The sequence below is a fragment of the Monodelphis domestica genome, chromosome 8 (genome assembly GCF_027887165.1).
Source record: "Monodelphis domestica isolate mMonDom1 chromosome 8, mMonDom1.pri, whole genome shotgun sequence".
Taxonomy (NCBI): Eukaryota; Metazoa; Chordata; class Mammalia; order Didelphimorphia; family Didelphidae; genus Monodelphis; species Monodelphis domestica.
Window position 1 is genome coordinate 38,996,714 of NC_077234.1, and position 18,190 is coordinate 39,014,903.

Genomic DNA, 18,190 nt, shown 5'->3' on the forward strand with positions numbered 1-18,190 from the left:
GTGGCTTGAGTGTAGAGAGGGAGCTGCTCCATTCCCCCTCTTCTCAGCATCTGAGGACATTTTTGTATGCCTTTCCCCTCTGTCCAACTGCCCAAGGCAAGCACTACCTCCATCAGCTCTCTCTCTCTCTCTCTCTGGTAATATGGGGGATTATAGATAGCTTAAATTTGACTTTTGGGTACTCAAACTCAGAAAAGGTTCACCAAAAGGTCTCTGGTAAGGGCAAGAGTGTTGGACTTTGAGTCAGGAAGGCCAAGGTTCAAACTCTCCCTCTAACACTCATTAGCTCATAACCTTAGATGGTCCACTTAAGCCAAGCCTTAATTTCCTCATTCACAAAATAAGGATAAATATACCATATCATAGGTATATGAAGAAGACCAAATGGAATCATGTGTGTAAAGTCTTTTGTAAATGTTCAAGATTATTACTTTTATTTTCCCTTGCTAGTAATCTTCAAACAAAATCTGTATTACCTTGAGGCTGATTACTTATAGCATATTCTTATTCATGAATAGGTTGGAATATATGGTTTCTAAGTTTCTTTCTAGCTATGAGAATCTGTGATGCTCCGATTCTCTCCTAGGATGATAATATAAGACCTATGTTCAGGATACTCCACATAATTGTCTGAATCTCTGTTACTCAAATCTCTTATGCAGTATTTCTGTAATCATAACATTAAGATAACCATATACTTCTTCACTCATCACTTCTGTATTTTTTAAAATGTTATCAAGAATATGCAATGAAGCAAAATGTGTTTTAGAGTAGCCCTTATGAAATATCGGGTACATCATAAATTTAATTTATTTAAACCTGAAAAGGAAATAATTTGTCAGTTATTAATTTTCTCTAAATCCTGTGAATCATGCTATTCTAGGCTTTCCAGGTACCATTTTCTGCTCATATGCACTTTCCCACTAAAATCATGTTATCTTTAATTAAGTTTGTAGTAATAGGTTTTGTGATAAGATAAAGTGATCTTGTAGGTGAACACTGGGATTTATAAATGAAAGGGAATATTTAGAATAAATAAACAGATTTAGTACCTCGCATAATTATGGTCTGTTGGCAGCTAATTAGAAAGCACAAGAACCTAGTGCAAAGGAGGAGACAAGAAATCTCTATCTGGTCTGAATCATGCATGTACAAAGATCCTGCTGAAATATCCCCCAGCAAGGGGTTAATAAGCCTTTACTCAAGGACTACTAGAAAGAGAGGACTCACCATCTAGTTGTTAGAAGACTTTTCCTGGTGCCAAGTCAAATTTGTCTCTCAGTAACTTTCTAATTCTGCCATCTAGAGCCAAGCAAACGAGGTCTAATTCCTCTTTACCATGACATCCCTTCAGACATCTGAAGAAAATTATCATGCCTTTCTCAATTCTTAAATTGCTTTTGTATTAATATGTTGCATGTTCACAGTTGTGGAAAATGTGTAGAATTCCTGGAAAAAGTCACTAGTTCCATCTGATTTAATGTGCTAGGTGTATTATATGAGTATACTCTAATTGTAGCCAGGAATCATCATTTTTTTCCATAATCTTTTTTTCATGCACAAGATTAGGTCAGAATAAAGAATGGATCAGTGATGAATGCCATGTTGAAAAAGTTTTTGTCAGGAAGACCTTTCCAGAACTGATGAGAGAGCAAAATAATCTTTCCCTTCAGCTGTATTACTCCAGAATGATAGGTGGATCACTTCTGCTAACTTTATGACTATCTGGACAAGGACAATCTCTCAATCCCTTGCCCACAGGCCCCTCTGCCGCATTCTCGAGAACTTTTATTGTTTCATGATTAATGTAATCAAGTGATTTCCATAGTCAAAAAACTTAAGAAAGAGATCTTAAAAGTTCTGAGGAAGGTAGATAAAGCTAGAAGGAACTTGCCTTGCTCCTCCTTTTTACAAATGAAGAAACTGAGTCTTAGGAAGAATGGAGGACTCTATGAAGGTCACATAAATGGTTAATAGTCAAGAGGCAATTAATTATACTCCAAGGGTTAATGGTCCAGTTTGTGCAAATGCATAGAACTATCAAAAAGCAACTGGTATACATATTTGATGTGGTTATATTTACTTATCTTCTCTCAACTTCTTCCATGTAGTCTTTTCTGTTTCACATGGCAGGGAATAACTGTCATCTTCAAACAATCTATTGTTCTTGTGGTTGTTCAGTCATTTCAGATATGTGTGACTTGACAAAGTTACCGGAGTGGTTTGCCACTCCTTTCTCCAGCTCATTTTCAGATGCAGAGACTGAAGTAAAAAGGGAAAGGTGACTTGTTTAGTGTCACACAATTAGTAAGTGTCACACATCATACGAAATTCTCTCATGGAATCACAAAATTACAAAATCTTCAAACTCTAGATTTGGAAGAGACCCCAGAACTCATTTAGCCCAATCCACTTTTGACCACGTTTCTTCTAGATATGTGGCATTTAAAAGAGTTGTCTGCCATAAACTGTAAGAGTTAAAATAGTTGAGGTTGTAAACTGTAGTGAGTTAACATAGTGGAAGATATAAATCGTGATAGATATAAGAGTGGGTGAGTAAATTTGACCTCAGGAAATAAGTTTTCACTACAGTGTCTTGTTTCAAATCAAATATATAAGGTGGTCACCAGGGAAATATTCCCAATTATAAATATACCCAAGTCAACTGGGTTTTATAGAGACTTTAATTAATAATACAATGAGGAATTAAAGAAAGAGAAAAAGAGAAAAAGAGGGAATAATGAGAAAGGGATAAGCTGGCCCTGGCCAGTCCTGGCCAACCCAGACCTAAGCCCTAAGAGAAAAGATCAGTCAGTCCTTAATCACTCACCACAAGATCTGTCCAAGCAAGGAATCTAGTGACAGAATCTCCCCAGAGAGAGTTCCAGCCAGAGTTAGCCTCCCTTGAGAGACCTCCTTAGAGATTGTCCTTCAAGAGCTTCTTCTCAAGAGACCCTCCTTAGAACCTGTCTCTCAAGAGCTTTTCCTTCTCAAGAGATTCCTTTTTCTTATATAGGGGGTTTTCTCCTATGTCACCTCCCCTAAGTTCTTCCATCTACCAATCACAGTAGATGTTTTCGAAAGGACAGCCCATTCTGAATTCACAGCTGAGTCGACTAATCCCTTTAGTAAGTTTGAACCAGAAAAAAACACAGCTGAGTCAACTAATCCTTTTAGTAAGTTTGAACCAGAAAAAAAACTTCTGAATAAGTTTTCACCTCTTTGCTCCTTGTAAATTCACAAGTTGCCTGACCTTTATAGGTACTTAGCACCCTATTGTATTAATTTTAAAAATAGGCATGGCTTAAGTATGGGGTTAAGTATTTTTCATTGTTTTGCAAGGAGTTTTCTTCCCTAAAGCAGTCTTAAGTATGGGGGAGTAGAGGTCTTCCCATTTCTGATCTAAGTAGAGTTCTCACATTTTAGATCTAAGTAGCTTCATTGTTTAAAATGGGTAATGGTCTTAACCAAATGTTCTAAAGTAGAGTCTGAGAATCTTTTAACATTCACAAGTCTGAGAAATTTCAAGATTCACAGATAACATACCCAACAAGGGGTCACCTGGCTTTGCTTGAAGAAAAATCCCTTTTGTTCTTACCTCTAATTGATCAGAAAGTCTACCTCTTACCACTCTACAACTACTACCATTTGTTTTAAGTACTTTTTCACATTAATACCCTCCAAATATTTAGAAATGATTATGTTCTTTTGGTCTTTCTCCTATCCCTCCCTTCTTTACCGCTCACCTCAAGTCATATCTTTTCTTCTTCAAGCTAAACATTACCATTTCCTTTTTCTGATCCTTCATAAAACAAGAATTGAGTTCAAAGTCCTTCATCATTCTGGTTACATCCTTTGGTGAGAGCTGAGCTCATCAATAACCTTCTTAAAATATGGCATGCAGAAGTAAATACAAAGTTTCAGTTGGGGACTGGCCAAGGGAGAGTACAGAAGACCTAGTACTGCACTTTCTGTGTGCCTTAGTGTATCATAACATAATCCTAAATTTCCAGCTCTTCCTTGTCTTTCATTTGTGAAGTTAACCTATTTTTAAATCAAATGCCAGATATTATATTTATATTGAATCACATCTTATTAGATCTGGACTAATGCTCAAAAGAAAATATTTGATAAGTAGTAACAAATTAGCATGAATTAGTTTAATCATCCATTTCTAACCTAATAACTAGATACCAATATGTTTCTCCCTGAGTCAGCTGTTGGCACCCTCTCAAAGGCCATTCTTCCATAGGTGTACAATCAGAAGTTAGGACAGCTTAATTTTTCTCTGTTCTGAATTCTAGAGAATAACCTTGAGGATCTGGTTTTATAGTACTGTTGCTCACAAGTCTCCACCAGTATTCTTTTCATTATCAGCCAGTGATGTCAATTTGTGTTTAGTAAAGGTATTTATTTACTGAGGTCTTGTAAGAACATTGAAACAAAATCTTTTTTCCTAAAAAAACACATTTTCTCAAAAATACACTAAGAATCTAGGAGAAGAGAATGATGGTAGTCAAGTACATGTGGAGAGAACACATATGACCAAAAGGTAAATTGGAAGCTGTTGGTTACTAGAAGATATTTTTTTAATTTTATTTTGTTATATAACATAATAAATAGATAATAGAATATGTGTGATTTGTTATAAATATGTACTAAATTAAAGTAAATGTTTATTCAAGAAAAATAAATTTTTACCTTAGCTCTGTCCAAATATCTATTCCTTGTTCTTTATTTTTGCTCTCCTTCCCACCCCTCACTGTCATGTCTTTGATGTGACTCCTGGATTCATTGTTTGTCATTGTTCTAGTCTCTCTTCTATCATGGTGAATGGGGGAAGAAGGAGAGGAGAGGAAAACAAAAAGAAACTCCCTTCACCTGAGTGATTCCCATGGATTTAACTCAAACTCAAACTCTGAGACTTGAATCTGCAGTTCCCAAAGTCATCTACCACCAAACTGTTTCATTGCTATAATGAGCTTAGTCCTAGCAATTAGTCCTAGACTAATTGCTCTTCTTAATATATTTTTATTTATACCTTTTTGTAAAGTCTAAGAGTCTTCACTCAATAATCTTCTTGACCTAATAAAAGCTGTTTCCTACATCATGTCAGCCTTTTAGCCTACGATCCAAAGTTCTGAGTTTCTTTCACATTGATTAGGGGCTTCTCTACGCATTGTGATGAAGTTATTGGAAACTTTCTCAATACCTTCTTCACTGATGGACTGACTGATGGATTGGGGTGAGTGGGAACCCCCTTGTGTGTGTGTGTATATATGATATATGTCCTGCTTACTAATGAATGTACATAATGTCTTCCTTTAGATTAAGGGCTCTCAAACTGGGGTCTGTGGACTTTTCCCCATTATATTTTAATCACTGTATTACAATATAATTGTTTTCCTTTGTAATCCTGTGTTTAATTTTATGACTTTAAAAACATTATTCTGAGAAAGGGACACATAAGTTTCATCAGACTGCCAAAAGATTAAGAACCTGACTTTGAATGGAATAATCGATTTAAAGTGATACACATGTGCTAACCATTAATATTAAGTAAGCTTTTTGAGGCCAAGTTCTGTTTCTTTTTTGCTTCCCCCCCCCCCCAATACCTTGCACATGAGGCAGCTTGGTGATATGGTGGATGGAGCCTGAAGTTAAAAAGAACTAGGTTCAAATCTGGCCTCAGACACTTACTAGCTATGTGACCCTGAGCAAATCACTTAACCCTGTTTGCCTCAGTTTCCTCATCTGTAAAATGAACTAGAGAAGGAAATGACAAACCACTCCAGTATCTTTGCCAAGAAAACTGAAAATGGGGTCATGAAGAGTCAGATATGACTGAAACAATTGAACAATACTTAGCACATAATAAGTACTCAAGAAATACTTATTGACCTCAATTGAAATGAATTTACCTATTAAAAGGGGATCAAACTGAATATCTGACATAATCATAAAGGGAGTTATTATAAGCAAATTAGAAGAGCAGGTAACATCATCTATCAGATTTATGGATAGAAGATTTTGTAAATAAACAAGAGATACCATTGTGGGATTAAAAATAGATAATTTTGAGTATATATATTAAATTAAAAAGATTTTGTACAAATAAAACAAATGTAACCAGGAGTAGAAGGAAAGCAATAAGCCAACAGAAAATTACAGACAGTTTTTTTTTCAAATAGAGGTCTCATATCTAAAATATATAGATAACTGTGTCAAATTTGTAGAATAGGAGTCATTTCCCAAATTGACAAATGCTCAAAAGATATGACTAGACAGTTTTTAGATGAAGAAATCAAAGCTATATGTAACTACATGAAAAATCCTCAAAATCATTGTTGATTACAGAAATGCAAGTCAAAACAACTCTGAGGTATCATTAAAATTATAGGTTAAAATGATAAAAGGGCGAAACTACAAAGGTTGAAGAGGTTGTAGAAAAATAGGAACATAAATACACTGTTGGAGGAATTGTGAACTGATCCAATCACTTTGGAGAGCTATCTGATATTATTCTCAAAAAGTTTCAAATCTGGGTATACCTTCTGACCCAGAAATACCACTATTAGATTTATTCTTTATGGTGATCAGGGAAAAAGGAAAAGAACCTCTATGTTCTAAAAAAGTTAGAGTAGCTTTCTTCTCTCTAGAAATTTAAAGGATGTCCTTTAATTGGAGAATTGTTAAACATGTTGTGAAATCTGAATGTGATGGAATAGTATAATGCTGTAGGAAATGACTAGCAGGTTAATTTTGGGGAAAAAAAGAAACATGGAAAGACCTCCATGAAATTTTGAAGAGTATAACGAGCAGAACCAAGAGAACACTATGTACAACCACAGAAATAGTGTTTGAAGAATGACTTGTGTATGTCCACCTCCAGAGAGAAAATTGATAAATAGAAATAAATAAGACATAGTTTATATATAAATATATCTTTTTATCAAATGATGCTTTCAGTAATGGTGGGCTGGGAGAATAGGAGGGAATGAACTAGATATTTTAATGCAACAAATAATTTTTTTTAAAGGAGGGACCACAAGGAAGGCAAACTAAATACAGTAGAATTCCATATCTCAGTCCTCAGTAAATAAGACACTTTTGAACAGTAGAGCCTTCAGGCTTCAAAGTCCTCCCCATTCATACTCCCCCAAGTACTTCCAACTCCCAGCAAACCACACCAAGGAAAGTCAATTCACATAGATAGCCAAAGCAGGGCTATATTGTGTATAGTCACAAAGTAGGCACCAGAGGGCACCCCTTGGCAACAGCATCTGCCTTTCCTTAAACCAATCCCTATTTCAAGAAAGACAGATATTTATATCTGGGAAATTCACAACTGATTTCAGTATTGAAGACATTTAGGTACCATTTTCAAGAACAGATCTCCCGTGGTTTGTGTATTTTCTTGGACTATTTCCTCCTGATTTGATCTACTTTGATGTTCATTAGTTGGCAGGCAAAGGGAAGAAAATGGCCAAATATTTTTGCTGCTTTTTAGCATCTGTAAAAAATGAGGATTAGTGGGCATCAAAAGAGTTTCAGATTACAAATTAAAATTTGGATTTCATTTCTATATGTTGCCCCATCTCATGTTATGCCAGATAATAGAAAGCTACTTCTCTTTGCCCTGTTCTCATGATTTATTTTTAAAAGGGCCATTTCAGATTTTTCCTACTAAAGTACATTCATATATGTATTCTGTGGCAGAAAGATGCACTGGAAAGAATCCTAGGGAAGAAGTCACAAAACTTGAGTTTAAATCCTGGCTCTGCTATTTATTATCTGTGTGGTCTGAACCAGACTCCTGACTTTTCTTCACTTTGGATTTCTCAGCAGAAAAATGAGAACCATGCGGGATGACAACTTGGAGTCACCAGGCATCCGTTCAAATCCTAGTTCTGCCACTTGGTATCTGTGTGACATTGAACAAGTTACCTGCCTTCTCTGAGCCTCAGTTTCTCATCTGTAAAATAGGAAGGTTGGAGTAGCTGACCTCTAACATCCCTTCCAAATCTAAATATATAAGCACCTATCACCTGAGTTCCCATTTCTAAGCTACAAGTTGCCCTTTATATGACTCAGAGGAAACGTTGGGACTCAATGTTTACATAGACTGGATGACTTCGGAGTTCCTTTCCAATTAAAAATGGCTTGTTCCTACCAGCTCAAAGGAGCAGATGACCTTATTAAAGCAGGAAAGAAGCCTAGAGAACTTCTGGTAATAAAGGTCTATCATTCTAGTCAAGGACCCAGCATTCAAAAGAGAAGCAATCAAGGAGAAAAGAGCTGGCAAATAAATATTGTGAAAACATTCCATGTGTTCAAATGAGCCTTTTACAAGACGCTTTCTTCTGTTTTTAAAAAAAACTCTCTCTCCATCTCTACTCTGTGAAAGAGCAAATTCAATGTCTTGGCCAAGCCTCACCTGGTCCCACTGACAGGTCCTCAGTCCGTTTGATGGCTGGCTCTGCATGTGGAAACATTTGTGACTCATGCACCCATCAGTGCAGAGCCAGAGCTGATCATTCCAATCCTCTCTTCTCAGATTCTCCGAGCATTTGAACAGGCACCATTGACTCCCCTGTCTTACAAAAGCAATTAACAGGGGTTAACCGACCTTTGAAAGTTAAACTATTCAGGGTGCTACATCTCAACGATGGAGAAAGATCTCCATGTCTGTGCCCTCATTTATGGTTCTGCTGCTTTGATTTACTGGCTTCTTTTCCCCATGAGCTTGGGCACAGAAGTGATGATGCTCGCCCTCCTCAACAACTTGTAATCAGCAGAACCTGCGTCTGAATCCCACCTCTGACACTCACCACCTGTGTGACTTCATCTTCATGAGCCTTGGTTTCCCTATCTGTAAAATGAAGGGATCAGCCTAGATGACCTCCGAGAGTCTGTCTGGGTCTGAATCTGTGATCCTGTCATTAGATGACAAATGATTTCTAAGGTGCCTTCCAGAGCAGGAGCCTGCAAGAGGGGAAAGTATGTTAACATTAAAATTGGAAAAACCTGAGCTCACATTCTGCTCCTGACATTTACTTGTTCTGTGAATGCTCTGCAGGTGATTTTATCTTTTTATCTTTCCTTTCCTTTCTTATCTATAAAATGTATGTAATAGGAGCCTCTTTCTTTCATTGTTACTAGGACTCAAAGGAGTTGATGATAATGGTAATGATGACAACAATGATGTTGGTGATGATGAAAATGATAATAACTACCATTTATATGTGTTACTTCATTTGTCCTTAAAACAACAGGGGTGGGGGCAGCTGGGTGGCCCAGTGGCTTGAGAGCCAGGCCCAAAGATGGAGAGGTTCTGGGTTCAAATCTGAACTCAGAAACTTCCTAGCTGTGTGACCCTGGGCAAGGCACTTAACTCTCATTGCCTAGCCCTTACCTCTCTTCTGCCTTAGAACCAGTACCCAGTATTGAATGTAAGATGGAAGATAAAGGTTTTAAAAAACACTGCAGTGAAGTGGGGGCAATTAGGTGGCTCAGTAGTTTGAGATCCAGGTCCAGAGATGTGGAGGTCCTGGGTTCAAATCTGGCCTCATACACTTCCTGGATGGGTGACCCTGAGCAAGTCACTTAACCCTAATTGCCTACCTCTTACTGGTTTTCTGTCTTGGAACTAATACACAGTATTGATTCCAAGATGGAAGGTAAGAGTTAAAATAAACCCTGGGAAGCAAGTACTATTAATAACTTTTTTTAACAGGCAATGGAAATTGAGGTTGAGACCAGGGTACCACAAGTAGTAAGTATCCAAGACAACATTTTCACTTCAATCCTCCTTACTCTAAACCCAGGACTCTCTGTCCATTGAGCTACCTAGCAACCTGATATTCATTGCCATAGTGGTTTAAGGTCTGTGATGCACCTTACTGTATATGGTATCTCCTTCCCTCCCCAAAATGCCTGACAGTTACATTGTGGTGTAAATACACATGTGTATGTATGCATAATAGGCACATGGATGTATTGTCTTCTCTTATTAAATATAACCTCCTTGAGGACAGAAATTGTTTAATCTTTCATATATATCCCTGATAACAGCATAACAGTGCATGACATACACTAGCTGTTTAAAAGATTCATGTTGATTGATCAATCTCATGTGTTCCTCTCAGTAGCTCTGTGTGGTATGTGCTACTATTTTTATTTCTCCCATCTTATAGAGAAGTAAAGAGGCTCAGAGTCATCAAAGTGGTTACAAGGCTAGTAAGTGTCTGAGGAAGCTTTCAAATTCACATCTTCTTGACTCCAAGACCAATGCTCTATCTGCTCTACTGCCATCTTGTAAATAAACTGTGGCACACTGGTTCATTGTACATGGTACAAATAATACCAAGTATATTGCTTCTTGAGAAAATGTATTCTTTGTAAACCTTCAAACACACTAGAAAAGTGACCCCTCCCTCCATATAAGAAGAGACCGTGATGGCTCTTGCTCTCCTAGACTGAGGCCAGTTTTCATATTTTCTACCTCATTTCACTTCTGCCTGCTAAATGCACTAAAGAAACAGCACTCCTTTCCCTGAACCATAGGGAGTATGGAAATGACAAGCAGGTGACATCATTTTCTAGGGAAGCTAATTAGGGCAAACAATCAAAATTTCTCAACAGGTGGTCATTCTTTTGTAACTTTGCTTCTCCTCCCACCTATTCCCTGTCTATAAAAAGTGAACAAAAAGAAATATCTTTGGGAGAGAAATAATAATTTCTTGCTCTATTTAACCAGACATAATTTCTGATTTTTTTTATTTTTTAAAGGAAGGTATATGAATAATGCGTCCATTTTCAAAAACAACAATTCCAAAATTGATCTATAATGCATTCATGGTCCAATGACTTTTCATATTACAGTCTTATCTTTCCATCTTGTGTTCAGGCATCAACATTCTTCAGAAGGCAGGGGATGCCTCCTGGGGGCTAGCTGTTTTGTTATTTTTTTATCCTTAAGAAAAAAAAAATCAAAGAAATTGGAAATAATTAACTAATGCACTCCTGTAATTTTTGTTTCTCTTCCAATAGTCAATATTCTTAAAGGATGATTGTCATCGCTTCCATTTATAAACAGCTTCCCCAGTGATGTGAGCATCTCATTTGAATCACCATCCCTGTCAATCAGCTCTTCTACCCCATTGAATAGTGAACGCAGAATTCTTGATGGGAAGAAAGGCAGGAATAAAGAATGGTCAGCCCAATTCAGCTAGTTTATCATAGCAGAACCCAACAAGCTCGGTGAATAATGGTGGAATCAGTCAATTTCAAGACTGAAGCTCACCTTTTTTTTATAGAACCAAGATTTCAACAGGATAAGAAACTCCTCAGTGAAGAACTTCCTCTACCAATGCTGATTAACAACTCTCCTGCAACCTTGGAGAACGCCAATCTTAAAGAATGCCTGAGACATAGAAGTCTTGTCCCCCACACCCAGCCATGTAGCTAATGTATATTTGAGGTGAGAGCTGAAATTGGGTCACCCTGACTTTGAGGCCAACCCCTTAGTCACTCTACCTCATTACTGAAATCACAGTTTGAGGTAGCTTAAGGACCATGGAATCCCAATGCTTCTATTTTGTTTTCTATTCAAAATTGAATTTCTATGGACTCTAAAGCTTACAAAGGGCATTACCTTGTGAAGTGGGTCTTCTAAGGATATTATTCCTACTTAAAGTGGGAAGTTGAAATCTACTATTACATTGCCTTCCATTACACAGAACTCACAGTGGAAGCATCCATTACTCCCATCTGTTAGTTCAGCAACCAAAGGGCCAAATACATCATTTGAAATCTGTCATCAGTCAATACATGGCCATCCTACTGTAAAATATGAACCCAAAGAGCTACATTGTTTTTGAGAAGAGGAGAGTAGAATTCAGAGTATTTTGTTGTTCAATTTGTGTTTCAGGCATGTCTGACTCGTTGTGACCTCATTTGGGTTTTTCTTGGTAAAGATATTGGGGTGGTCTGCCATTTTCTTCTCCAGCTCATTTTATAGATTGGGAAATTGGGGCAAAAGTTATGTGACTTGCTCAGGGTCAAATAGCTAGTCAAAATCTCTGGCCTATGTTGAACTCAGGTCTTCCTGACTCCAGGCTTGGTGCTCTATCCATTGTACCTCCTGATTGTGCTTTTTGGCTCCATCTTAATTTGGAGAGGATTTCAACAAAGTTAGTGAGAATGAAATTAAGTCATGTAGGCAAAGTGTTTTGGAAACTCTACTAATGCCAAATGTTGCTTATAATTATTACAGTATTAGTATTATTATTCCATTTTACAGAGGCGCTAAATAGTGTAAAAGCAAGGGTATTACTGGAGGTTAAGTTTGAATTAGAAAAGACTTTGGGGGTTATCAAGTCTAACTCTTGAACTAAACCTGAAGAGAGGAGGTCTGTGTTTAAATTTGACTTCAAACACTTCCTAGCTGTTGGACCCTGGGAAAGTCAGTTAACCCCAATTGTATTTCTCTTACCACACTTCTATCTTGGAACCAATATTTAATATGAATTCTGAGATAAGGGAGAGATTTTTAAAAAATAAATAAATTGAGGAAACTGAGGGTTCAAAAGGCTAAATCAATCACTCAATTATATTCTAGTTGTCTGAGTCGGGTTTTGAATTCAGGTCTTCTTGACTCTAATTTCAACACTTTTTAGAAAATTAATTTATTTAGTCAATTTAGAACATTATTCCTTGGTTACAAGAATCATATTATTTCCCTCCCTCCCCTTTCCTCACTCTTCCCGCAGCTGATGAGCAATTCCATTGGGTAATATATATGTCCTTGATCAGAACCTATTTTCATATTGTTGGTGTTTGCATTAGGATGTTCATTTAGAGTCTACATCCCCAACCATATCCACATCGACCCATGTAATCAAGCAGTTGTTTTTCTTCAGTGTTTCTACTCCCACAGTTCTTCTTCTGGATATGGATAATGGTTTTTTCTTGTAGATTCCTCCAAGTTGTTCAGGATCACTGTATTGCCACTAATGGAGAAGTCCATTACATTCATTTGTGCCACAGTGTATCAGTCTCTGTGTACAACGTTCTCCTGGTTCTGCTCCTCTCACTCTGCATCAATTCCTGGAGGTCATTCCAGTTCCCATGGAATTCCTCCACTTTATTATTCCATTGAGCACAATAGTATTCCATCACCAACATATACCACAATTTGTTCAGCCATTCCCCAATTGAAGGGCATCCCTTCATTTTCCAATTTTTGCAACCACAAAGAGTGCAGCTATGAATATTTTTGTACAGATCTTTTTCCTTATTATCCAATTTCAACACTTTACCCACTACAACATATTGTAAAGTGAACAGAAAAAACTTCGATTCAGTTGAGGCAGTTAGGTGGAACAGTAGAAAGACTTGAAACCAAGAAGACCTGAATTCATATACTCCCTTAGGTATTTCCTAGCTGTGTGATCAAAGGCAAGTCACTTAACCTCTCTCTGCCTCAATTTCTTCATCTATAAAATATGTATAATAGCACTTCCCCATCTCAGGTTGTTTTGAGCATCAAATAAGATAACACTGCAAAACCTAAATTGCTATATAGATACAAGTTATTAATTCAGCATATAAGTTAGATACCTACTCTGTGCTCAGGAATGACTTCTTAGAGGAGGTGTCACCTGTTGTGATTATGGTCAGGGTTGCTTTTGCTCATCCTCTATTTTCAAAGAGGACCAAAGATGTCTTGACTTTGTGTGAGTTGGATTTAAATGAAGCAGAGCTGCACAAAGTCATTGGCCTCACTCTCTCTTCTGGATTCATCAAAGTCCAATGACAGGACAAAAATTAGAATGACTGGTGATAACCTGGAATGTAGTTGGTGACCTGGGCACCTTTGATGTCTGAAAAAACTCTAAGTGCTCAACAGAACCTGCTTCAACCAACTTCATAGCTTTTGGATAAAGCTGTTCTCATCCATCCATTCTACCCAGGGGAGACCCTCACACATATGGGGTAATCATGTCTGCTAACTCGCTGACAGTTTTGATATCTGCCAATTACTCTCAATCTGGTTTAGCCCATCTGTAGAGATTACTGGAGAATAACTGCTTTACATCCTATAGCTTCTTAGAGCTGCAGGTGATAATTAAACAAAAGATAGACCCCAAAGATGGGTGGATGAACAGTCCTGAAAAGGTCTCAGGAGGTTCTCACAAAAGAGGTTGTTTCATAGCCATTGATGATATTAATTTTACTTGATTATGCATAATTATTTCAAGTTTTCTTTCTAATCAAAACTATCAATAAACAAATAAAAAGTGTTCTAAATATCTCATAATGAGAGAAATGCGAATCAAAACTACTTAAAAGTACCACCTCACACACCTAGCAGATTGGCCAATATGACAATAAAGGACAATAATAAATGTTGGAGGGGTTGTAGCAAAATTGGAACACTGCTGGTGGAGTTGTGAATTGATCCAACCATTTTGGAGGGTAATTATGCTCAAAGGACCCTAAAAGAGTGTCTTCCCTTTGATCCAGTCATATCACTGCTGCGTTTGTACCTCAAAGAGACAATAAGGGAAATATGTGTACAAAAATATTTATAGCTATTCTCTTTTTAGTGGCCAAAAATTGGGAAAAAGAGAGGGTGTCCATTGATTGGGAAATGGCTGAACAATTTGTGGTATATGTTGGTGATGGAATACTATTGTGCTCAAAGGAATGATGAACTGGAGGAATTCCATGTAAACTGGAACAGCCTCCAGGAATTAATGCAGAGTGAAAGGAGAAGAACCAGGAGAACATTGTACACTGTGGTACAATCAAATGTAATGGGCATTTCTACTAGCAGCAATTCAATGACTCAGGACAATCCAAAGTAATTTATGAGAAAGAATGTATCCACATCAAGAGAAAGAATTGTGGAAGCAGAAACAGAAGAAAAACATGATCAATCATGTGGTTCTATGGGAATATGATTGGGGTTTTGATATTAAAGGATCACTCTACTGAAATTATGAATAACATGGAAATGGGTTTTGAAAAATGAAGCATGTATATTCCAGTGGAATTGCTTGTCAGCTCCGGGAAGGGGGAGGGAAGAGAGGAGGGGAAAAATTCGTGAATCATGTAACCATGGAGAAGTAGTCTAATTTTAAAAAATAATAAAAAAATAAACCATCCTCAACATACAAGGGAATAATAAATGAATTCCTTTCCTCTGAGCTACTATGCTAATGTTCCCTATTAGAATACTCCAATGCACCTTGTAATTTGTTGCTGCAGTGTGTGCATGTGCATGTGTGTATGCTGTGTGTTTATGGGTGTGTATTCCGTGTGTATGTATGTGTATGCTGTTTGTATGTGGCACACAGAGAAACAGGCAGAGACATAGAAAAAGGGAGAGAATTAGCAGTAGTGTAGGAGCTAAACACTGAAAAGTGGAAGGTGATAGAATCTAGTTCTATGGTTTTAGATATGGTTTAGATATATGGTTTTAGATATTTAGATAGGTTCCTATCTGGCTCTAATTGCCTTGAACTCATTGAGACTTCTCATTCTCACTCCCCAAAATAAAGACGCGCATAGGTCCCAACACCCAGAAACATCACAAAGATTCGGTCTACATCCAAGGTTTAGAAGTGATATTCTAAATGTCACCAAATGGCCAAACTAGACAGCGAGAGGTCCTCAAGTGGATCCATTCTGAGAAAGCTCCTTATGAGTACTTTTTTTTTCTTTTATAGAGCACTTCAGGAAGAAGAGATAAGTGTTGTGGGTTAGTTAGTGGGGAAAGCTCTATTCTAACAAAGTACAGTGCCTGTTTAAGAAGGAGAAAAGCCTTTTTCCAGGCTATTAAAGATGAAAATTTCTTTCAACAATAAGAAACAATATAGTAGAATGAATAGAAAACCATTCTCAAAACCAAGCTGTGAATTCAAGTCCTGTCTCTGAAACAGCCTACCTTACCCTGTGATCCCAGATCACTGAATCTTCTAGTGCTCTGGCCAATTGGTTTTAGGAAGGCGGTAATATGCATTTTTAGAGGGAATTTCTAAACCTAGAAATTTCCTCTCCTGATTCAATCAGACATCCAGTCCCTTTCCTTGAATTATTAGTATAATGTCATTTAAAATTAAACACAATGTATGTATACATCCAATGATATTTATGATAGAAAAATGCAAAGAAAAATCATGGTTCTCTTCAAAAAACCCATATCAAATACAGCCAGATTCAATAGTTTTCAATAATCCCAGCAAGGTTGAAGTCATTTTGTTCTAAAAGAAAGTCAAGAACTTGGATTTCCATGACCCTTTCTGTTTACTGACATTGAAATTACTTGCCAGCAAGAAGTTTATTGGAATACAAACAGACAGAGCCCAATCTGTGTTCACAGAGATGGATTTCTTGTTCTTGCAAAAGTCAATGACATTTCACAACTGCTCTCAGCACTTTCTATTGACTTTAGGGACAGACGTTTTTACTAATGAAAGCTCAAGAAGTGGTGGTGACCAAGAGTTGAAACCAGGAATTGTTGTGGTCTCAACAAATACTGGAAACCAGAGCTAGGGCAAGTAGCAGAAAGTATGGCTTCCTCCTACCCTAATGAGATAACATGAGAGGGTAGGATGGAAAGGAATATCACATCCCATTCCAGTATATGGTGCCATTTTATTTTCGTTTGTTCTTGTCATTGTTGTTCAATAGTTTCATCAATGTCTGACTCTTTGTGATCCTATTGGGTTTGGGTTTTGTTTTGTTTTGTTTTGTTTTTGGCATGGCACTCTATCCATTGCACTGCCTAGCTGCCATTGTTCTTGTTATCTAGGTCTTAATTAGGCAACTTTAGGCATGTCATGAAAAGGAGCAGAGCAACCAGAACTACACCAAGATGGAACAGGCTACCCTCAGAGGTATTGGAGTCTTTAAAGAAGTCTGCAAACAAGAGCTGGTTGTTGCCTTGTTACTCATGTTGTAGAGGGGATTTCTTTGTGTTTATTGGTCGGACTACATGCTGAAATTGCTTCCAACTCACCAGTTCTATGATTCTGAGATTAAGCTTTATGCTATCAGTATCTTCCTCATATAGGCTACTCCATACAAGTTGTAATTCTCTGGGTGGAACTAGGAAATACTAACTCATTCAATTCATTAAGCATTGATTTAGCACTAGTCTTGTGCCCACATAATAAGCTTACAAACACAAAAACAAAACACTGACTCTCAAGAAGTTTGTATTATTTTGGGATAGGAGGAATGAAATATACATGAATAAATTAATTAAAAAGAAATACACAATAAAAAAATAAATTTGGTTTAAAAAAGGCATTATCAAATAGGAGAGTCAGGAAAATCCCCTTGTTGGAGGTATCACCTGAGCCTGTGATAAAGAAATTAAGATGCAGAGGAGGTAATCAATCAATTAATAGACAAATAATTAATTCACAAATTCATTATTTAAGCACCTATTATGTGCCAGATAGTAAACTTTTAGCTTAAATGTTATTTAGGTGTTCCCTTAATGACATGGGACTCTTGTAACTTTTCTCTAGCCCACCTTTCTGAATTAGGCTACTTTTTTATATTGACAACAGCTTAGAAAAAGAAATTTTAAAAAAAGAGTGAGCAAGAAGAATAAACAGAAATGATTGGAATCCATGAATAATCTCTTCAGTATTTGGCTGACATTTCCATGTTCAAAGAGAGATAGCACAGGAAAATAATAATAACAAATAATAATAGCTACATTTATATAACACTTTAAAGTTTTTTTATATTTTTTAAAAATAAAACTCTTACCTTTCATCTTAGAATCAATACTATGTTTGACTCTAAGGCAGAAGGGTAGTAAGGGGGTTAAGTGACTTGCCCACTTTGAACCTAGGACCTCCTGACTCTAGGCCTGGCTCTCCATCCACTGAGCCACCCAGCTGTCCCCACTTTAAAGTTGTTGCCCTTTATGCTTCTCATTGGATCCTCACCCTTCAAGGTAGGTGTTACTAGTATTCCAATTTTATTGATTTGGAAACTGAGGCTGAGAATGACTTCTCTGTCCATGGTCCTACAGCTATTAAATGCCTCAGCTAGGATTTAAACTCAAGACTTCCTGACTCCAAGTCCAGCACTTTATTCGCCATGTTCTCTAGCTGGATAGCAGAGAGAAAATGGTCCTCCAAGCCAGGAAGAGATAGATCGT

The 18,190-nt window shown here is 37.2% G+C and overlaps 1 long non-coding RNA gene across 1 annotated transcript; it reads right to left on the minus strand.

Annotated features, from left to right (window-relative positions):
- Positions 1 to 761: 761 nt before the first annotated feature.
- Positions 762 to 8,737, minus strand: LOC103100759 (uncharacterized). Its single transcript, XR_471856.3, has 2 exons — positions 8,438 to 8,737; positions 762 to 2,262 (listed from the first exon to the last, which is right to left on the minus strand). It is a non-coding gene; the product is annotated as an uncharacterized LOC103100759 (long non-coding RNA).
- Positions 8,738 to 18,190: the final 9,453 nt, after the last annotated feature.